This window comes from Pelobates fuscus, chromosome 9, assembly GCF_036172605.1.
Source record: "Pelobates fuscus isolate aPelFus1 chromosome 9, aPelFus1.pri, whole genome shotgun sequence".
In the NCBI taxonomy this organism is placed as follows: domain Eukaryota; kingdom Metazoa; phylum Chordata; class Amphibia; order Anura; family Pelobatidae; genus Pelobates; species Pelobates fuscus.
In genome coordinates, this window is record NC_086325.1 from 167410555 (window position 1) to 167435444 (window position 24890).

General features: G+C 43.4%; 1 protein-coding gene across 2 annotated transcripts in view; it reads right to left on the reverse strand.

The window, feature by feature from the left end:
- Positions 1-24890, reverse strand: part of LOC134573340 (uncharacterized) — a 104227-nt gene that overhangs the window by 45623 nt on the left and 33714 nt on the right. The window contains exon 1 of one of the 2 annotated variants that reach the window (XM_063433032.1): positions 8571-8670. The exons of the other annotated variant lie outside the window; for it this stretch is intronic. The gene's annotated coding sequence lies outside the window, so the exon portion shown is untranslated. Of the gene's footprint in view, positions 1-8570; positions 8671-24890 lie in introns of those variants that run through there. 2 annotated transcript variants of the gene reach the window in all.

Below are 24890 nucleotides of genomic sequence, written 5' to 3' on the forward strand. Positions count from 1 at the left end.
ACACACTGCATCCACTATACACACACTGCATCCACTATATACACACACACTGCATCCACTATATACACACACGTTACATCCACTATACACACACTGCATCCACTATATACACACACTGCATCCACTATACACACTCTGCATCCACTATATACACACACGCTGCATCCACTATACACACACTGCATCCACTATATGCACACACTGCATCCACTATATACACACACTGCATGGTAGCCTTATGGTAGCGCCGGCCCTTCTAACCCCGCCCAGACATTCTGTGTCTGTCCAATACACACGCGCTGCATCCACTATACACACACACACACACACACTGCATCCAATATACACACACTCCTCATCCGCTATATACACACACTGCATGGTAGCTTTATGGTAGCGCCGGCCCTTCTAACCCCGCCCATACATTCTGTGTCTGTCCAATACACACACGCTGCATCCACTATACACACACTGCATCCACTATATACACACACGCTGCATCCACTATATACACACACTCCCCATCCGCTATATACACACACTGCATGGTAGCTTTATGGTAGCGCCGGCCCTTCTAACCCCGCCCAGACATTCTGTGTCTGTCCAATACACACACGCTGCATCCACTATACACACACACACACACACACACTGCATCCAATATACACACACTCCTCATCCGCTATATACACACACTGCATGGTAGCTTTATGGTAGCGCCGGCCCTTCTAACCCCGCCCAGACATTCTGTGTCTGTCCAATACACACACGCTGCATCCACTATACACACACACACACACACACACTGCATCCAATATACACACACTCCTCATCCGCTATATACACACACTGCATGGTAGCTTTATGGTAGCGCCGGCCCTTCTAACCCCGCCCAGACATTCTGTGTCTGTCCAATACACACACGCTGCATCCACTATACACACACACACACACACACACACTGCATCCAATATACACACACTCCTCATCCGCTATATACACACACTGCATGGTAGCTTTATGGTAGCGCCGGCCCTTCTAACCCCGCCCAGACATTCTGTGTCTGTCCAATACACACACGCTGCATCCACTATACACACACACACACACACACACACTGCATCCAATATACACACACTCCTCATCCGCTATATACACACACTGCATGGTAGCTTTATGGTAGCGCCGGCCCTTCTAACCCCGCCCAGACATTCTGTGTCTGTCCAATACACACACGCTGCATCCACTATACACACACACACACACTGCATCCAATATACACACACTCTGCATCCACTATATACACACACGCTGCATCCACTATACACACACGCTGCATCCACTATACACACACTCTGCATCCACTATATAAACACACTGCATCCACTATACCCCAACTCTGCATCCACTATATACACACATGCTGCATTCACTATACACACGCTGCATCCGCTATATACACACACACTGCATCCATGGTAGCCTTATGGTAGCGCCGGCCCTTCTAATCCCGCCCAGACATTCTGTGTCTGTCCAATACACACACGCTGCATCCACTATATATACACACACACACACACACTGCATCCACTATATACACACACTCTGCATCCACTATACACACACTCTGCATCCACTATATACACACATGCTGCATTCACTATACACACACATTGCATCCACTATACACATGCTGCATCCGTTCTATACACACACGCTGCATCCACTATACACACACACGCTGCATCCACTATACACACACACACGCTGCATCCACTATACACACACACGCTGCATCCACTATACACACACACGCTGCATCCACTATACACACACACTCTGCATCCACTATATACACACACTCTGCATCCACTATACACACACTCTGCATCCACTATATACACACACTCTGCATCCACTATACACACACTCTGCATCCACTATATACACACATGCTGCATTCACTATACACACACATTGCATCCACTATACACACGCTGCATCCGTTATATACACACACGCTGCATCCACTATACACACACACGCTGCATCCACTATACACACACGCTGCATCCACTATACACACACGCTGCATCCACTATATACACACACTCTGCATCCACTATATACACACACTCTGCATCCACTATATACACACACTCTGCATCCACTATATACACACACTCTGCAACCACTATACACACGCTGCATCCGTTATATACACACACACTGCATCCACTATATACACACACGCTGCATCCGTTATATACACACACACTGCATCCACTATATACACACACGCTGCATCCGTTATATACACACACACTGCATCCACTATACACACACACACTGCATCCACTATATACACACACGCTGCATCCACTATACACACACACTGCCCACACTGCATCCATTACAAAATACAGTAGTAATGGAAAAACAAGAATAGAGTGCCCTAATATAAATATAAAATGTAACCTTTATTATTTTCAATAAAAATAAGGCGACAAAATATTATAAAACAGTTTATATGTGTGTTTAAGTGCTCAAAGTGATATTTAAATAGCAGGTTTTACGTATAATGAGTATGTTTGCCTGCCAAATTATAGTGTCACTGATAAGTCGGTGCATGTATCAGTATCCAGCGAGTAATGTCTCCGGGTGCAATGCCACAGTGTTATTATTCTAAATGCCTAGTCTTGTAAATATTGTATCAATATCTAATGATGCTGTTTGTGAGGTTCAATAAGCACAATTGTTACATACATAGAGAGGAACTGGGTATCTGGGTTATGCATGATACATTTCTATCTGCACTTGCTAGGTGAGGTCTGCTGCCTCATTGTCTTACAGTTAGTTCTAATCAGTGTACAAGGTGGGAGCCTATAGAATGTAAGCTCGATCGAGCAGGGTCCTCTTCAACCTATTGTTCCTGTAAGTTTATTTGTAATTGTCCTATTTATAGTTAAATCCCCTCTCATAATATTGTAAAGCGCTACGGAATCTGCTGGCGCTATATAAATTGCAATAATAATAATAATAATAAGTATAATCAGAGAACAATGAGTGTTCAGGGATAAACCCGAAATGTCTGGCATTATGTAATCCTAATTATGATCACCTAGCAACGGTTATTTACCGAGATTTTATGGTGCTGTTTGTGTATTGCTAAGAGCACCCGCCGCACATATCAGTATATAAATGTGCAGATAAGATTTGCTGCACTGATCGATCTATTGAGAGTGGCAATGCTCGGGATCCTGATCAATCTAGTAGTTTTGGTGAAGTTGGCTATTTGTGCCGATAGGATTATTCAGACCGTTATATGCAGATCAATAATATAGAGGAAAAGCTAACTGCTATAGTTGCTTTAATTCCTCCACTGCCTGGCGGAATGAGAGTGGAGAGGCAGGCTGCTATCGTCACAATGTCACAATTTCTGTGCCTTCAAGAGCACCTATCTAGGGTGTCAAGCCTGTTAGGATTCTCTGACTGTTTACATATTCTGCACAAATGAATCTTAAACAAGAGGCAATGCTCGGGGATCCTGCTTAAAGAAACCAACTTCTGATCTAGTAATTCATGGTTAAATAAACGATGTACCAGGATTACCGAGAGCCCCTAATGGGAGACATTACTAGCTGGATACCGATACATGCACTAGCAACCGACTTATCAGGGACACTGGATAATACGGCAGGCAAACGTACTCATTAGACGTAAAACCTGCTTTTTAATTATCACTTTAAGCACAAATAGAACCTGTTTTACTATATTTTGTCGCCTTATTTTTATTGAAAATAATAAAGGTTACGTTTTATATTTATATTAGGGCACTCTATTCTTGTTTTTCCATTACCACTCCCTGAGTTATCCCCAGCAAGAGTGCACTACCTATTCCTAGACTTCCATTTCTTTTCCTAATTTTGTCATTACAAATACACACACGCTGCATCCACGATACAGACACACAATGCATTGTAGGGGATGGGGGGCAGCATTTCATCCTTTGATCCAGGCAGCTAAATGCCTTGGGCCGGCCCTGCTAGAGACCATGACAGGGAACTGGTCTCACAGTGGGCTGAGAATATACGTGCATTAGGGGCCTGCGCCATTAGAGCGACACCAGAACATTCGTGGATGCTGTCACCAGAATGATGCAGTGCGTGCGCCATATTTTAGAAAAGAGAAACCATCGCTGGAGAGTTGGGCATCAGTCATGACACCCAGCGTCACATTAATTGTGGCAATGATGCTGAGATGGAGCGGGTTCGCTGATAGCGATGCTGATGGCAGAACGGCGCATGGCGTCATATCAAGGGCTAGAACGTCGCCCGGATAGAATAGGAAACTGGACTTCCGTATTCTGCAACCAAATTCAAACCTCATTCTAGGCTGTAATCCTTGTGCAGTTTGGCTGCTGATAAAGAGTTAGCATTCTTTTTTTGTTCAAATCCTAAATTACGTGAAATAAAATTTGCAGAATTGGTTGATTTATTTTACCCTAAATTTGCTATTAATAGATATTCACTTTTGTTTTTTTTCCTGTGAACTCTATATTAAGTCGTATTACTGCAACTCTCATATTTGAAAACTGTTAATTTTTGACACAGCGGAAAATATAAACCTGAAACTCTGGGTGTGTCGATGTTTGTAACACACACACATTATAAAGAAGTCTGATTGCTGGAAATATAGCTGCTGATCAGTAAGTTAAACTGTCAGCTCATTAATAGAAAAAAAAATCTCATTTCCAGAAAGCTGAGTGGGATCCCAGGGGGGAGAGGCCAATTTAACATGAATTCAGGCAATTTAATCACTTTCACAGTCATTCACTCATCTATGAACTAACCACAGAATTTTACATCAAAACTCCTAAATTGGGAAACAATTGCCAATTATCTAAATAACGAGTATTGACAGTCCTGTTAGAGAGATCCCATACCTGTGTTACAGTATCGTAGGTAATTAATCTAAATAACTAGTATTGACAGTCCTGTTAGAGAGATCCCATACCTGTGTTACAGTATCGTGGGTGATTATCTAATATCGTAATAACTAGTATTAACAGTCCTGTTAGAGAGATCCATTGCCTGTGTTACAGTATCGTGGGTGATTATCTAATATCTAAATAACTAGTAATGACAGTCCTGTTAGAGAGATCCCATACATGTGTTACAGTATCGTGGGGTATTATCGAATATCTAAATAACTAGTATTGACAGTCCTGTTAGAGAGATCCCATACCTGTGTTACAGTGTCGTGGTTAATTAATCTAAATAACTAGTATTGACAGTCCTGTTAGAGAGATCCCATACATGTGTTACAGTATCGTGGGTGATTATCTAATATCTAAATAACTAGTATTGACAGTCCTGTTAGAGAGATCCCTTACCTGTGTTACAGTATCGTGGGTGATTATCTAATATCTAAATAGCTAGTATTGACAGTCCTGTTAGAGAGATCCCATACCTGTGTTACAGTGTCGTGGTTAATTAATCTAAATAACTAGTATTGACAGTCCTGTTAGAGAGATCCCTTACCTGTGCTACAGTATCGTGGGGTATTATCGAATATCTAAATAACTAGTATTGACAGTCCTGTTAGAGAGAGATTCATTGCCTGTGTTACAGTATCGTGGGTAATTATCTAATATCTAAATAACTAGTAATGACAGTCCTGTTAGTGAGATCCCATACCTGTGTTACAGTATCGTGGGTAATTATCTAATATCTAAATAACTAGTATTGACAGTCCTGTTAGAGAGATCCCATACCTGTGTTACAGTATCGTGGGTAATTATCTAAATAACTAGTACTGACAGTCCTGTTAGAGAGATCCCATACCTGTGTTACAGTATCGTAGGTAATTAATCTAAATAACTAGTGTTGACAGTCCTGTTAGAGAAATCCCATACCTGTGTTACAGTATAGTGGGTAATTATCTAATATCTAAATAACTAGTATTGACAGTCCTGTTAGAGAGATCCCATACATGTGTTACAGTATCGTGGAGTATTATCGAATATCTAAATAACTAGTATTGACAGTCCTGTTAGAGAGATCCCTTACCTGTGTTACAGTATCGTGGGGTATTATCGAATATCTAAATAACTAGTATTGACAGTCCTGTTAGAGAGATCCCTTACCTGTGTTACAGTATCGTGGGTAATTATCTAATATCTAAATAACTAGTATTGACAGTCCTGTTAGAGAGATCCCATACCTGTGTTACAGTATCGTGGGTAATTATCTAAATAACTAGTATTGACAGTCCTGTTAGAGAGATCCCTTACCTGTGTTACAGTATCGTGGGTAATTATCTAAATAACTAGTATTGACAGTCCTGTTAGAGAGATCCCTTACCTGTGTTACAGTATCGTGGGTGATCATCTAATATCTGAATAAATAGTATTGACAGTCCTGTTAGAGAGATCCATTGCCTGTGTTACAGTATCGTGGGTGATTATCTAATATCTAAATAACTAGTATTGACAGTCCTGTTATAGAGATCCCATACCTGTGTTACAGTATCGTGGGTAATTATCTAATATCTAAATAACTAGTATTGACAGTCCTGTTAGAGAGATCCCATACCTGTGTTACAGTATCGTGGGTAATTATCTAAATAACTAGTACTGACAGTCCTGTTAGAGAGATCCCATACCTGTGTTACAGTATCGTAGGTAATTAATCTAAATAACTAGTGTTGACAGTCCTGTTAGAGAAATCCCATACCTGTGTTACAGTATAGTGGGTAATTATCTAATATCTAAATAACTAGTATTGACAGTCCTGTTAGAGAGATCCCATACATGTTTTACAGTATCGTGGAGTATTATCGAATATCTAAATAACTAGTATTGACAGTCCTGTTAGAGAGATCCCTTACCTGTGTTACAGTATCGTGGGGTATTATCGAATATCTAAATAACTAGTATTGACAGTCCTGTTAGAGAGATCCCATACCTGTGTTACAGTATCGTGGGTAATTATCTAAATAACTAGTATTGACAGTCCTGTTAGAGAGATCCCTTACCTGTGTTACAGTATCGTGGGTAATTATCTAAATAACTAGTATTGAGAGTCCTGTTAGAGAGATCCCTTACCTGTGTTACAGTATCGTGGGTGATCATCTAATATCTGAATAAATAGTATTGACAGTCCTGTTAGAGAGATCCATTGCCTGTGTTACAGTATCGTGGGTGATTATCTAATATCTAAATAACTAGTATTGACAGTCCTGTTATAGAGATCCCATACCTGTGTTACAGTATCGTGGGTAATTATCTAATATCTAAATAACTAGTATTGACAGTCCTGTTAGAGAGATCCCATACCTGTGTTACAGTATCGTGGGTAATTATCTAAATAACTAGTATTGACAGTCCTGTTAGAGAGATCCCTTACCTGTGTTACAGTATCGTGGGTAATTATCTAATATCTTAATAACTAGTAATGCCAGTCCTGTTAGAGAGATCCCATACCTGTGTTACAGTATCGTGGGGGATTATCTAATATCTGAATAACTAGTATTGACAGTCCTGTTAGAGAGATCCCTTACCTTTGTTACAGTATCGTGGGTGAACATCTAATATCTGAATAACTAGTATTGACAGTCCTGTTAGAGAGATCCCTTACCTGTGTTACAGTATCGTGGGTAATTATCTAATATCTTAATAACTAGTAATGACAGTCCTGTTAGAGAGATCCCATACATGTGTTACAGTATCGTGGGTAATTATCTAATATCTAAATAACTAGTATTGACAGTCCTGTTAGAGAGATCTCATACCTGTGTTACAGTATCGTGGGTAATTATCTAATATCTTAATAACTAGTACTGACAGTCCTGTTAGAGAGATCCCATACATGTGTTACAGTATCGTGGGTAATTATCGAATATCTAAATAACTAGTATTGACAGTCCTGTTAGAGAGATCCCTTACCTGTGTTACAGTATCGTGGGTAATTATCTAATATCTAAATAACTAGTATTGACAGTCCTGTTAGAGAAATCCCATACCTGTGTTACAGTATCGTGGGTAATTATCTAATATCTAAATAACTAGTATTGACAGTCCTGTTAGAGAGATCCCTTACCTGTGTTACAGTATCGTGAGTGATTATCTAATATCTTAATAACTAGTAATGACAGTCCTGTTAGAGAGATCCCATACATGTGTTACAGTATCGTGGGTAATTATCTAATATCTTAATAACTAGTAATGACAGTCCTGTTAGAGAGATCCCATACATGTGTTACAGTATCGTGGGTAATTATCTAATATCTTAATAACTAGTAATGACAGTCCTGTTAGAGAGATCCCATACATGTGTTACAGTATCGTGGGTAATTATCTAATATCTTAATAACTAGTAATGACAGTCCTGTTAGAGAGATCCCATACATGTGTTACAGTATCGTGGGTAATTATCTAATATCTAAATAACTAGTATTGACAGTCCTGTTAGAGAGATCCCTTACCTGTGTTACAGTATCGTGGGGGATTATCTAATATCTTAATAACTAGTATTGACAGTCTCCTGTTAGTGCTAGAGGTCTCTTACCTGTGTTTGTATTGAGATGGAGTCTGTGTCTGTTGTCCCCGAGTGTGGCTAGCAGTCACTCAGATACCTCCTGTGTCAGCTCACTGGAGGAGTCTTTCATTTACTCTCTGCTACAGGAAGTCTAATCATTCGCCCTGCAGCTAATATATAGTGAGTACAGCACGCCTACTGTCCCTTTAATCCACACCCTCTACCAGTACAGGTTGCCCAATGTGGCCAGTTATACACACTCTGTATAGCCAACCTCACACTGTACAGGAGAGTGTTTAACCCCTTAAGGACTAAACTTCTGGAATAAAAGGGAATCATGACATGTCACACATGTCATGTGTCCTTAAGGGGTTAAAGGACCACTATAGTGCCAGGAAAACATACTCGTTTTGCTGGCACCATAGTGCCCTGAGGGTGCCCCCACCCTCAGGGACCCCCTCCTGCCGGGCTGGATGGAGTGGAAGGGGTTAAACTTACCTCTTTTTCCAGCGCCGGGCGGGGAGCTCTCCTCCTCCTCTCCGCCTCCTCGGCTTAATGCGCATGCGCGCCAGGAGCCGCGCGCGCATTCAGCCGGTCTCATAGGAAAGCATTTAGAATGCTTTCCTATGGACGCTGGCGTCTTCTCACTGTGATTTTCACAGTGAGAAGCACGCAAGCGCCTCTAGCGGCTGTCAATAAGACAGCCACTAGAGGCTTGCTTAACCCTATTATAAACATAGCAGTTTATCTCTGCTATGGGTGCTCTGCTATATTTATATAAAAAAAGGGTTAAACCTAGCTGGACCTGGCACCCGAACCACTTCATTAAGCTGAAGTGGCCTAGGTGCCTATAGTGGTCCTTTAAGGCAGTGTTCCCCAACCCCCGGGCCGCGGACCGGTACCGGTCCGTGGATCAAACGGTACCGGGCCGCCCAGGGGTGTGCGAGCCTGCCGGCTAATGCAGGGCTGGCATTGCCCAAGTGCCAGCCCTGCAATGTGCCTGCGGACCGGAGGGGAGATCAGAGATCAGAGATCTCCCTCCCCGGTCTGCAGGCACTGTGCTGACAGCCGGCAGGGGAGGGAGTGAGAGAGGACCCGGGAGCTCTTACCTGCAGCTCCTCCGGGTCCTCCTCTCGCGAGATTTGGAGCGTTGCCGCGGTAACCACGGCAACGCTCCAAATCTCGCGAGAGTGAACTCTAGCCCTGTAACTGGGCTAGAGTTCACCTCACCACCGCTGGGACCACCAGGGATTCCCCACCGGACCACCAGGGACTCCCCACCGGACCACCAGGGACTAAGAAATGTCCCCCCTCCTCCCAGTAAAGGTAAGAAGGGAGGGGGGACATGAATATATTAATTTTAATTAAATAGATAAAAAAAAGCCTCCCTACCCTCCTTACCCCCCATACACACACTGCCCCCATGCACACACTACACACACTGCCCCACAAACACTGCCCCCATACACACACTGCCCGACAAACACTGCCCCCATGCACACACTACACACACTGCCCCACAAACACTGCCCCCATACACACACTGCCCGACAAACACTGCCCCCATACACATACTACACACACTGCCCCACAAACACTGCCCCCATACACACACTACACACACTGCCCCGCAAACACTGCCCCCATAGACACACTGCACACACTGCCTCACAAACACTGCCCCATACACACACTACACACACTGCCCCACAAACACTGCCCCCCATACACACACCGCAACTCTCACACACACTGCCACCCTCACACACACTGCCACCCTCACATACACACTGCACCGCTCACACACACATACACACCATTTTGAGTCTGTCTTTATGTGACTGTGTTTGTGATTTTCTGACTATGTATGTGTCTGCGTGTTTTTTTTAATATATGTGACTGTTTTTTTTGTCTTATTAAATCAAAACAAGTGGGCCACGGAAAAATTATCAAACGTTTACCGGTCCGCGGCGATAAAAAGGTTGGGGAGCACTGCTTTAAGGGGTTAATACCGTGAGCAAAATAATAAAAGCAATGTTAGTATATGCTAGTTTATAAGCACTGACATATTCCGCAGCGCTGTACACCGGGGTAATAAACACTCAGCAGGTTTACACGACAGTGCGCCCCAGGCACTGCATTGTATTAACCCTGTGATTGCCAGGGGAGATAGTTTTTATATCGTGATGATTAGTAGCCCTTGCCTGGTATCAAAGTGTCCGTCTCCGTCTGACGGACCAGCCGGTGGCGGTAAGGTAAACCGGTCTGTAACCTGTGCAGGCTGGTAATACGAACCTCGCAGATACCGCCAATCCGCTGTCTGAAACTGCGCTGAAACCACGGGAACAAAGCTGTCTTATAGCGTGTCTTCCCCGAGCAATGATCGGGCAAAGAACTTTGAAATGCTAGATATTGGATTTACTTTGGGTTTTTTTTTCATTCTCAACAGAAACAAATTAAGCAATGTTTGTTTTAGCCCTTTCTCTACCAATAAATCATATATTATTATTATTCATAACGTGCAAAACAATTCCCCCACGCCGTACAACAGGTAGACTAACAGACAAGAATTGGCAACAAGACAAATTGTAAATGTATTATTTATCTAGAGGTGTATATAAACATGGTGTGTAATCTCTCTCTGTCTCTCTCTGTCTGATCGCCATTAGCTGTCTGTCTATGTGTAGTCTCTCTCTCTGTCTCTCTCATTAGCTGTGTGTGTCATTCAGCAAACTTTGTTAAATTTTATTTGAATGTGGATTATTTTATCCTGTTTGTATAATTGCAGCCATTCTGGGGGCCCGTGTCAGATTGGGGAAAACCCGGGAGGGATACATGATAATGGATTGTGGCAGATAGTTAAGGTATAATAATATGTATTGTCTAGTTAGATGTATGTGTACACATATAATTGGGATGTAAAAGGGGGGTTGGGGAGGGGCCCATTCTATTGTCTATGAACAGCAGGATAGAACTGATCTATTATAAAATTCCCATCTGCCCCCTAATTGTTTGTTTGTTTCTGTTTGCTCGTCCCACTTTGTAGTTTGTGTTGTTTGATGTCTGTTTTAGTACTTGTATTGCCCCAGGTGTGGAAATTCCCGTTCTGGGCAATGGAGAAGGTTTAGTAGCCACTTAGCAGCAGTTTGAGGAATATGTTCTGTGGATGATTGATGGAGAGTCCAGGACGCCTACGTTAGAAGTTGGAATAATTCTAACCCATACATCTCCATACCCGGCTTTATCCCTTTCTTTGGGTTAGAAGATCAGAGCTACGAGCTCTATTCGGGGCTTTGATATGCAGTATGATTGCTAGGGAAAGTCTTTTTAAAAATCTACAAAATTCTAACAAAACTGTTAAAATAATCATGCTATAGGACTGGTGTGAAATATATTTGTATCTTTACAGAAACGAGGTGGCTTACACTTAATCCTGCCTCTCATCTAGAGCGCCTGCGGATAGCGTCCGTGCCATCTTCAACAAATCAGCTGCAACCGTCACTATGAGCTCTATAGATCCAGTCTTACTACCATAATCCTACTTTTGTGGCAAAGCCAATACAGGAGATCAAATTAGGTTCAACTCCACCAGTCTGCTCTGTCAGTGACAAATTAATGTACAGTATACACTGGGTTAATAATATAGCAGTTATCTTTTCAAATACCTGCAATTGTATCTCCATTTTCTGTGTTGGTTCCACCCCTCCCCTTTCCCCTTAATATATGACTTGTAATGTAAGCGTTTAAGACTGGCTAAAAGAATAGGACTGTCCCTTTAAAGGACCACTATAGGCACCCAGACCACTTCAGCTCAATTAAGTGGTCTGGGTGCCAGGTCCATCTAGGGTTAACCCTGCCTGCTGTAAACATAGCAGTTTCAGAGAAACTGCTATGTTTACCTATGGGTTAATCCAACTTCTAGTGGCTGTCTCATTGACAGCCGCTAGAGGCGCTTCCGCGCTTCTCACTGTGATTTTCACAGTGAGAAGACGCCAGCGTCCATATGAAAGAATTGAGCATTGCGCTTTCAGGCGATGACGGGAAAGGAGGAGAGTCCCCAGCGCCGAGGGAGCCCGGCGCTGGAAAAAAGGTAAAGGATTAACCCTTTCCTCACCCTAGAGCCCGGCGGGAGGGGGACCCAAGGACCCAATTGAGCCAGGAAAACGAGTATGTTTTCCTGGCACTATAGTGGTCCTTTAAGGGCTGGGTATTTTAATATATAGTTAAACAATCAATATTGTTCTGTGAGTTCGGAGTGCAGCGAGGTTGTTTGAAGGTGAAGCAAACCTTCGGTGACAGATCTGTCTTAAAGTTAAACCCGTAGAATAACCCAGGTGACTGATGGGTGTCTCTTACCTGAGCGAAGTCTCTCCAAGAAGTACAGTTTAGATACTGTCTCCACCTTTTTCTAATTAATTCAGGGAGCTGATCGTTTCAGATAATTGATTATTTAAAATTAGTAATATTGTAATCAGTGTTAGATTTATCAGGTAGCCTCACCTAGAAAGACACCGAAAACTAAGCTCTCTATAATCCAAAATCCAGATATGAGCACGTACGGTGTTCTGCAACTTTCTGGGCCTGTTTGATCTCTCTCCAGACAGAATGTGCAGAAACAGGTAGCTATCCCTTCCAGGGATACAAGGACACTGCCCTGAATAGGTAATGAGAGGATTCGCTGGCCAAACAAACTAATCAAAGACTGATTGTCCCTTTAAACTGGTCTACACAGGGGAGGTTTGATTTCTACCTGAATTCTCCATTTCCCTCCGATTGGCACAATTCTGAATAATACTCATAATAAATCCCAAATCAGGGATTGTGGAGGTAAATGTTGACATTAGCCTAGATTCTTCTTATTATTTTATTGTTTTTGGGATGGGGGAGAGATACAAGTATATTATAAAGGAATATGGGATTTGTTTCAGGAAACCGATGGAAACAAGTTAAAAGGATTCACACTTGCCGTGGCACTGTGATTGGCTGGGTTATTCCATAACACAGACCGCTATTTACTAAAGTGATAATTCAAAGTGAATGGAAGCGTAGCTGACTTAGAGACTGCCCCAGGGTTCAATCGTTTTACCTTGAATTTAAAATTCACTTTATTGAATCACCCTAGGAGGCTTTGTTGTGGCCTTAAAGGGAAATTATAATGCCAGGAAAACAAAGTAATTTACGTGGCACTATAGCTCCATATAGTGCCCTCCTCCGTGGCCCCCACTGACCCTGGTCGAAAGTCGCGAAATGACCTAGAATTCCCTCTAGGAGCTCCCTGGTAGACAGCCACTAGAGGTGGAGTTAACACACAAAGATAATTATTGCAGTTTATTAAAAACTGCAATAAGGACCTTTGCAGGGTTAAGGGACCTGGGACAGTGCACCCAAACAACTTCAGTGAGCTAAAATGGTCTGGGTGCCTATAGTGTTCCTTTAAGCAGGGCTGTCTTTCCCCATGGGCACGCTAGGCAGTTGCCCGGGGCCCCACAAGCATGGTGGCCCCACCGCGATGCCCGTGTGCACAGCCGACAAGGGAGATCCTTTGAGAGCTGGCCCAATTTTTGGCCGTGGGCCCTCTTGGGCCCATGGGGAGATCAAAGATCTCCCTCACCGGTCCAAGGGCCCTTCGTTAGAGGAGAGAGGGCAGGAAGACCCGAAGGCAGGTGGATGGACCTGGGAGGGAGAGTGCTCTTCGTGCCAGCAGGCTGTGTGGAGCGTTACTGCACATTGCCATGGCAACGGTCCACACAGCATTCCGTGCATGGGAGGACAGGCGACAGCGGGGACATAAAGATTTTAATAATCGTTATTATTAATATTTTTTTTTTAAAACCATTTGCTTCCTATATACACACACACACACACACACACACAAACACACAGCACCCCTTATACACAGCACCCTCTCTCTCTCTCTCACACACACACACACAACACCCACACCCACAGCACCACTTATTTACAGCAACCTCACACCCACACAGCACCCCTTATACACAGCACTCCTCACACACACCCACACAGCACCCTCTCACACACACACACACACACAGCACCCTTTCACACACACAGCACCCCTCACACACACACACACACACACACACAGCACCCTTCACACACACAATGCACCCTCACACACAGCACCCTTATACACAGCACACACACACACAGCACCCCTTATACACAGCACACACGCAGCACCCCTTATACACAGCACCCTCTCACACACAGAACCCCTTATACACAGCACCCCTTATAGACAGCACCCTCTCACACACACACATAACTTTTCACACACACACACTGCACCCCTCACACACACAAACAGCACCCCTTATACACAGCACACTCTCACATACACACACAGAGCACTCCTCACACATAGCATCCCCCACACACACACTGCACCCTGACACACAGCACCCCTCACACACACTCACACACAGCATCACTCACACACAGCATCCTTCACACACGCACCCCTCACACACACACTGCACCCTCTCACACACACAGCGCCACTCACACACAGCACCCATCAAAAATACACTGCACCTCTCACACACAAACACATACACTGCTCTCCTAACTGCAGTCTGGGTGTATTCAGCAGTGGGTGTGGGTGTATTCAGCAGTGGGTGTGTGTGTGTGTGTATTCATCAACGTGTATGTATTCATCAGTCTGTTTGTGTGTACTCAGCAGTCTGTGTGTGCGTGTATTTCAGCAGTCTGTGTGTGCGTGTATTCAGCAGTCTGTGTGTATGTATGAATTGCATTTGTGGAAGGTACCAATAATATAGCTTAATTTTATCGATTTCATGTGAGTTGTTGTGTAGGCAGAGCCCCAGTGCACTGCTTTGCCGTGGGTCCATAATGCTGTTAAGATGACACTGCCTTTAAGGTTCCATAATCTTACGATACATGTGTATTCAATTCTTTGAATCCTTCTGCAATGGGAGAGCCTACGTGACCTGGTTTTGTTTAATGTCCTGGCTAGGTGTTTCTTCCCTGCAGAGAATGTCCAGTCCAGCTGGTCTGCGAACATTTGGAGTTTCCCACCATTGGGCTATGCATGACTACTGTACCTTCGTTGTTTGGGCTAAACTTAATATAGTAAATAAAACACGACACCAGAATGGGTATAAAGGCCACAGCCCATTTATTAAAAACGTTGTCCCGCAAAACTTGTAACTGAAATTGGTGCGTTAACATGGACAATGGTTCAAAACAGCAACGCCAGCTTGCTGAGGTATGAAAGGTGCCCATGTAAAAAAACAGTTTGGGCATACCGAGGTACCTGGCCTGTGCCTGAGGTTCCCAGTACCATGCCCGACCAGGAACCTGCCACTGATCATTGCCACCAATGATAAAACCAGACCTGAATTCCCTGAATACCAGGCAAGCTCCTGCCGTCCTGACAGTGGCAAAACAAAATCACAACCTAAAGGTGGCGAGGGTGGGACAACTGCACAGGTACTTTACTGAAACTTAAATGGCCACTGACCCCCTAAATGACCACTACCTATGCCTCATCCCCCTCACACTGACAGACATCTAACAGCTTAGCCCTACCCCTGTCAAGGCTCACTCTGGCCTAGCCTGACCCCGTGAACTACAGTCTTCAGCCTTCTACCCAAATATCCGGAACTGTGTAACAGGGCCAGTGCCGACTCCGATATCTATAGTCCTGGATAGCAATGTAACAACCTCCAGAATTGGTTTGTATGTATTAATGCTTGACTGCCGGGTACTTTTATGTCTTGCTTAATATCTGGTGTTTTATTGTGCTCTGGGCGCCCCCATACCATGCATTGTGCAGTATAGATAAACGTACAGTACTCGACACGCACAGTTTTCTCATATTTACCTACAACAAGGTGTGTTAAAGGTCAGGAGATTTCCGCGAAGCCCTGTTTGTGTCCCTGGTTTGTGTTTGTGACTTTGAAGGATAATACCAGCTTTGCAATAGAATGGCTTCATAATAGGGGTATTTGCATTTACGGATTCCATCAACACCAGATTAATGTGAAAAATGCCGTCTTGTTTGCATTCTGTGAAGATTTGAAAGGGCCAATCAACGGATTCCACAGAGTTAAGTGCGTTTTTAACCCCAATCGCAAGGATTAGCCTGTGGGAAAGGGAGCAGTGATAACGCGTATTATGCAAACCATGTGTTTTGATAGAATAAACGTGACTGTGCGTTTGGGAGTTCCCCGTTCACCCCAGTTTCAGATGATTGCAGTGACAAGACATCTAATCCCCTTTAATTCATTGAGCAGCACCTCCCGAAGATTTGCCAAATTTCACAATAACCGGAGCAGACTCTGCTTTCCTGGCTGGAGAGAGGCTGGCAACAACTATTTGTCAGGTTCAATGCTTGACACGAGCTTGAACCCACCCAGGTACTGTTTTCTGTACATAAAACAGTGTGCCAAGGCTTCTAAAGTGTTACATGGTAAAAAACCGGTGAGAAAATCTCCCGTAACATTCATTTAATTCAGAAGTCACTATTTTTGTTTTATGGCTGTCGCAGTACCAGCACTATCGATGTCTCTGTATACTAAAAATGCTACCACCTTATCCACCGTTATTTAATGTTCACAGCAAGGAGGTATAAATAAAAGCTCTCATATGCCTCAAAGCTCTAAAGATGAGCACTTTCTCCTTCACCACAAGTAAAATCCTGTTACCAGGGGGCCGCCATGTTTGCCAGATTGCTCCGTTCCTTTAATTTTTATGCTCCGTGAGTAGATGTAACAGATGTCTGTACGTACATAGCCAGAGCTTGTTGGATCAATTGTCGCAGACAAAGTATCTGTGATGTCAGTGTTTTGTGTAGTCTGTCTACTTCCACTTTAAGAGCTGGATTGTGAGCTCTTGTGTTACACAATATAGCTTTGTGTCTCAAATTGCACACGGTTATTCAGTTATTCAGGCATTCTTACATAATGACAGGACAATGATTTACAAGAACCAGCTTTTATTCCTCAGAATTTTAATATAATTATCGGTTTTCACACACCAATAATTTCCACCTGTGTGATAGAGGTCAGCCACTCACCAGTAATTATTTTGTCTTCATTGCCCAGATTACTGTATCATGTGTGGATTAACCTGTCCGTTTACTGGGAATCACAGTGCACGTGTAATGTGTCACTATCTTGTGACAGCTCACTTCCTTTAAAACTTTATTAAATGCGTTAATAATGGCACATCTTACCCGGTTTCTATTCCCCAAGATATATATTTCCATATACAAAAGGGACAGATTTGGTATCACCAAAAGACATCCGTTATCTGCGAGGGTTAGGGGGTACAGTGCTGTAACTAAAAACTCTCAAGGTGCAGATTTATACACCACCGTTATCCTTTCTGTAAAAACACCACGTGACCCTGACTGTATCGACACCGCTTGACGCCCACTCTAATGACACCGCATGACCTTCACTATAATGTTACTTTGTGACCCTTACTGTAACGACACCGTGCAGCGCTCCCTGTAAGGATGCCGCCGTGATGCTCACTGTAACATTGCGTGACTCACTGTAATGACACTGTGTGCCCCTTACTGTAATGTGCGTTCCTTACTGTACCGCATGTTCTTTGCTATGATACCGTGTGACCCATATCTTACCGTGCGTCCATTACTGTAATGACACCGCGCGACCCTCACTCTAATGACACTGTGTGCCCCTTAATGTAAAGACATTGCGCTCCCTTACTTTACTGCACGTCCCTTAACTTTAATGACACTGTATGTCCCTTAATGTACCGCGCACCCCTTACTTTAACGACACAGCGCGACGCTCCCTGTAACGACCCCGAGCATCCCTTACCGTTATGATACTGCCATGACCCTTACTATTATGACCCTGCCATGCCCCTCTCTGTGATGGCAGCCTGTCCGGCTCCATATTATCTGATCATGATTTCTTCCTCAGTTTGAGAAAGTGCGTGTCCTTTCGTCACACAGATCATTAATTTAATGTCCATGTAAAGGGGTGGGGTTAAATAGATATGACCCCCTTATCTATGCCGTGGAAAGCTACGCTGCCCTGTAAGGTACCGTGAGCGCTGCTTGCCCGTGGAAGGAGATAAGCCCTGTAGGGTGTGGTAAGGAGAGCCTTTCTATCAGCAGAGCAGGGCGTGAGTGCACTGGAGGAATGTATTGTCATTTCTTCTGCCACCTTCACCATTTGTCATCATTTTTACTGCTTTTTGGGGTTTGTGCAAACACCAACCTGAAAGTTATGTTTATTTTTAGAGGGGGGAAGAATACCAGTGCTGGCCTTAGAAAAATGCTAGTGCTGTAGAAAAATGTTCAGAGATGTTTTTTTTTTTTTAATACAATATTTACAATTTCTTGTCCATTCTCCACCGTTTCACGTTTGATGAATAACCTGATCTGGGTATTCTGGGTTCTGTAAGAGTTGCCATTGAATCGGCTCAGTTAGTTAAAGCTGTTTTTTTTTATTGTTGTTTTTATGGTTTGGTTTTTTTTATCCCCTTTTCTTTCTATTTGTCTTGTTTTTATGTTTCTTGAAATTTGTTTTAGTTTGTTGGGTTTTTTTTCTACAGAAGAAAAGTAAGGACTAGACTAGCATTCTTTTTCAGCCAAATTGCAGTTTGTCCGAAGTTAGTCCGATTGGAGGGTAACTCGGCAGCACCATGGAGGCGTATTAATTAAATAATCCAATGGGAGAACTTGTTCATTTGTTTTGAAGTTCATGCTGCCAAAAACAGAGATGATTAATGTTGATTTAATGATTAAATGTTAAATTTATTCACAGAGTAAATATATAATATACAAATATAGATTTATATTTGTATTTTATTTTACTGTTTGTCCTGTTTTTTCCATGTATTGGCTGCTTTTTCTCACTAGATCCGTGAAATATATATATATATTGCAGTATACTGATTGGCTCATTGTCACAAGCTTTGGTTTGTCCGAATCGCTGCCCGAATATTTTGCATGGTTGGTATTCAGACAACATACCTTCCACTGATGTTCGGCTATTCGAATGGGAATCAAACGGCGTTCGTTAGGAATAAACACCCGAACGAGAGACATAAACTGAGCCTACTCCAATCCTATACGTTCGGTATTTTATATTCTACTTCGAATCCACAAAGTAGACCGATCACACAGCCTGATTTCCTGGAACTCTTTTTGGACAGTTATTTTGTGTGCGGTCGGTCAGAAATAATACTTCCATAAAATTCCTGAACCCCTGAACTGATCTGGGTGATTTTTGGATATGTTGGTCTAGGGCTATCAGGGGATGTGGGGATCTGATGTGTTTTGGGGTACTTTTGGGGTTTTATAAAAATGTGTTTTTTCTGCCTGTGTGTTTGGAGCAAAAACTGGAACTGACATTGTAGATCCCAATGTAAAAAAAAGTTTGAGAGTGCTATCTTTTTGCATTTTTATATTATTGGCTTTATTAGCACCAGGCAATACCATCGGTCCCTAAATTGCAGGTGTATGGAATATATATTTATTTATTAGTACATACAGAGATTAAATAGCCCCCTGTATAAGGTTGACACCTCTGCCACAGGTCTTTGAAATGAGAGAAGTTCTGCTGTAATCCTGAATGTGTCACATACCACAGATTGAGAAAGCCTGCTCCCCTCTGTGTAACGTCCGTGCTAATACTGCTGTTTTGGTTGCGTAGATTGCCCAATTCATTGTTTTCTAAACAGGTGAATTGCTAAACCTGAGATCAGCTGAGACAAGAGGAAACTCTCTCTAGCCGTAGGATTGAGACATTATGTTTCCAAACGGATTTATCTTTGGGTTGTGACTCTGTGTGTTTAATTTATTATAAAAGTTTAAAAGAATAAAGGCATGGCTTGGAGCCAATCAAGGTGTTGTAGATATTTTCCAAAGAAACAGTTAGTAAATATCAAGCATGTCTGAAGATTTACTCCTTGATTTCTCCAGAATTGTATCAGGAAAACCTTTTTCAACCTTTATTTATGTATTTCTTAAACGGAAATATGAGCCTGTACCGGCAATTCGCAGTGAAATTCTGACTTCAAACGTTATTATGCCAAAGCTAACATGGTTCTGCGTTCACAGGAGAGCAGTGTCATTGTAACGTCATTACATGTTGGGGTGCAGCAGAGAACCCCACTTGGTAACACTGTGTTCTGGTGAGTGCACTGTTTTAATCCAGGGTTAAAACTACAGGGGAATGGCACCCAGGCCACTTCATTTACATAATATGGTCTTCGTACCTATAGTGTTTCTAATTTTATTGTGGAAATCTCCTCCTTGTGACAATGCCCCAAATGATGCCCATTAGTCATGGCGTTGGTCTGGGGACACATTCTACATAGTAAATAATACACGTCCCCAGCGTCAGTGGAGTTTGTATTTAATCAGGGAGGGTTTAGCTTCTTCAGTAAACCATTTACTATGGAAAGGAGCCTTGGACCGGATAAATGCGATTCGCCATTTCCTATTGAATAAAATGGCAACACATGGCGTGGGGTAAAGCTCCACATCACTCTATATTCCAAACAGAACATTGATTAGTTTATAGTGGTTAATCCAATTGGCTTTTCCAGAGCTGAGCATCATGTGACTCAGAAAGGCGTTCAACTGGCAGAATAATACATATCAAATGGCACCAATAGTGGAGCATGTTACGGAAAATAAAAACAAGTTGTCATATTGATAAAGTTTTACTCTATAGACATACATGACATACAATGACATACCATACCATGACATACATTGACATACCATACCATACCATGACATACATTGACATACCATACCATACCATGACATACATTGACATACCATACCATACCATACCATGACATACATTGACATACCCTACCATGACATACATTGCACCAGGCAATACCATCGGTCCCTAAATTGCACCAGGCAATACCATCGGTCCCATACCATACCATACTATACCATACCATGACATACATTGACATACCCTACCATGACATACATTGCACCAGGCAATACCATCGGTCCCTAAATTGCACCAGGCAATACCATCGGTCCCTAAATTGCACCAGGCAATACCATCGGTCCCATACCATACCATACTATACCATACCATGACATACATTGACAGTTACCTCTTTGGGATCTAAATTATGAACATCGTTGGCTCTGATAGAAACAGTAAAGGGTGGGTATTCTGGCTTTATTTCCCATTATTTACAGCAGCACAGTCCCTTATAATTTAACCTGCAATGTGAAGCGATATTGTTACTACGGTTACCACCCGATATTCTTCATTTTCTAGTTCGCAATTTTTAAATTCTGGAGATTAAGAGATGTTACGACACGTGAATTGCTGTGACTGCCGTCTGTTGTTTTTGGATACGGAGTGTTCTCGAGGATTATGTCTGATTTAATGAGACCTAGAGAGACCCACCAGGAGTTTCTGCCAAGACTGTGGTTAATGCGCTGACTTTCTGGAACTAAAAACCACAATTCATCCTTTGAAAAGATACATTATCCGCGATTAAAATACCTCTGAGCTGGCCGACTACTCATCACATGGATAAAGAAATACAGGAAAAGGGCTGCACCTATAGTTAAAAGGTACAATAGTTCGTCGTTTTAACTATCGGTTAAAACCCAGAATTGATTTGATTAGCTTAGCAGGTGTTGGTACAATATCTCAGCATTTACAATCTATTGTAATAGTAAACAGTATTCCTTCATTCCTGTTTTCAGATGTAGTTGGTTAGTAAGGTGGTGTGCCCCAGGTGAGGTCCAGTTTGCTGCTTGTGGGGTGTCCCACATCTCTTGCTATTCTTTCTCATCTCTGGTTTTGGTCCATCACTAGAACATTCAACAAAGTGAAGCTGTAAACATAACCAGCAATGTCAGTCTCAAATCCTTCATTTAATATTTTTTTTATATTTCTATCATTGTTGTTAACAGTTTGTGCCCTGAACCTGGTCTTCACGCTGAGAGTGGCGTAAAACCTTAAAAGATTTGTAAGATTGCTGGAGCTCTCGGAGCATGCTGTGGCGAAACCAGCTTCGCCACTGGGAACTGGAGAGGCCTGGCTGCTAGCCTCCTGCCCTGCGACTACGGCCCATGGACATATTGCTCTATAAACACTATATTTGGGCATGTAATAATTTATATTGCTGCTACTGGCCCTTTAAAATCAGCAATGGACATATTGGGACTTTTGGGACTAATGTCCCTTTAAGACTTTGTAACATATCACAGTAATACTGTCTTAAATATTATGTAGGTATTTATGTGTTCAGTTAAACTGGGGATATGTAGAAATGTGTGTTTTATGTGTTAAATGTATCAGTATGTAAGTTTATGTCTTTTACTGTCTTTTTGCAACCATGTGGTTAATGGAGTCTGCCTCTAGTCCTGGATAATTAGATTTCTTCTCCAATTATCTCCAGGGCAGAAGGGAGGAAGCCGGGATGCATTGTGGGGATGTTTTACTTTTACTGTTTGAGCCAGGGGGAATAAAAGATACTTTTAGTAACTTTTAAACCCCTGGTCGGATTCATGCCATTTTTTAATATGTTGTTCCCCTGAATGGATTGATTGTGGATATGTATTTTTATGTAAATGTGATGTATGGTTTTAAAGTTATGAAAGTTGTGTAAAAGTATATTTTACACTGTATGCATAATGGGATTATGTGTCACACTAAGGGGAGGGGATGTGTGGGAGGTAACATCTATGTCATTGGTTCTTTTATGCCTCCCCCTGGGTGTGGCCTGTATGTGTGAGTTGGAAATAAAAGCCAGACTGGGTGTCCCAGTCTAGAGACTTACTTAACCCTCAAAGCGATGTGTCGTCTCGGTCTTTGGGGGAATGGGATTGTATGCTGACTGCCAAGAGTGTAAGCCGATGTCTGCTTTTCTTGTTCAGCTGTTCCAGTTCGGAGTGTTATTTCGTATCCAGATCGGGAGTGTGATGTTCTGCAGTAGCTGTGCCTGTCTATGGAAAAGGGGATTATCGCCTAAACGCATTTTTCCCCTTTCATGCTGAAACGGTCCGTTACAATTGGTGGCAAGCGGCGGGATCGTTCCTACAACCAGAGGGACAGCTACAGACAACACTATTTCTGGATTACAAATTGAGGGCAACGCTAGTATCCGTACAGCGACCCTATCTACAAAGGAACTCAGAAAATGGAGGAGAAGTTTCAAGTTAGATTGGACGATTACGTCCTGGAGTCTGGAGCAGTCTCAGAGGAGAACATGTTGATGTACAGAGAGACTGTCAGAGCCGAATTGTGGGACGAAGCCCTAGAGGAAGTACAGTATTCACGAGGGGATCAGCGCCGCAGCAGAAGGCAGCGAATTCTGGCTAGAATGGCAGAGCGGATGCCCCTCCTGAGAAAACAGACCACAGAAAAGTGGGTGACTAGACTCGAGATTCTAGTATACGCAGAACTGGTGCTCGACGACGCATACCAGGCGCTACAGTGGTACGCGGCTCAGTGTGTCCCCAGGATGGCAGAGTATGAGTTCCCAGAAGGCGGAGATTACACTGGCCCCGGTCTATTTTGGGATAATAGTGGTGACGAGGACTTTGGGGAAGATACCGACTATCGTTTTTGGGACCTGTACGGCATCCGAGAGAACATGCTGGGTCTCTTTGGCGCTATTGACCTCGAGGCAGACCTACGATATTTAGTTACCCAGGAATGGAACCTGGAGGGGGATTACCTGCGACTCATCAATGCGGCCTGGGAAGAGACAACCGGTCCTCCCGCCCAACAGCAACCAGCAGTACCCGAGGTAGCAGAGCTCCTAGACTGGTCCTGTGAGCAACCCCAGGGAGATGAAGGTGTCGCCCTTCCTCCCCAGCGGCAGTGGGTAACCCAGGGAGATGAAGGTGCCGTCCTTCCTCCCCAGCGGCAGTGTGTACCCCAGGGAGATGAAGGTGTCGTCCTTCCTCCCCAGCGGCAGTGGGTAACCCAGGGAGATGAAGGTGTCGTCCTTCCTCCCCAGCGGCAGTGTGTACCCCAGGGAGATGAAGGTGTCGTCCTTCCTCCCCAGCGGCAGGCTGAGGTACAGGGGGCAGAGGTTGTTGTTCCTGCCCCCCAGCAGCAAAGTGAGATGCCAAGAAGGCAGTGTGAAGTGAAGGGAGAGGAGAGCAGCGTCCTCCCTCCCCAGCGGCAACGTGTGCCCCAGGGAGATGATGGTGTCGTCCATCCTCCCCAGCAGCCGTGTGTGTCCAAGGGAGCCGAAGGTGCAGTCCTTCCTCCCCAGCGGCAGGCTGAGTTACAGGGGGCAGAGGTTGTTGTTCCTGCCCCCCAGCAGCAAAGTGAGAGGCCAAGACGGCAGTGTGAAGCGAAGGGAGAGGAGAGCAGC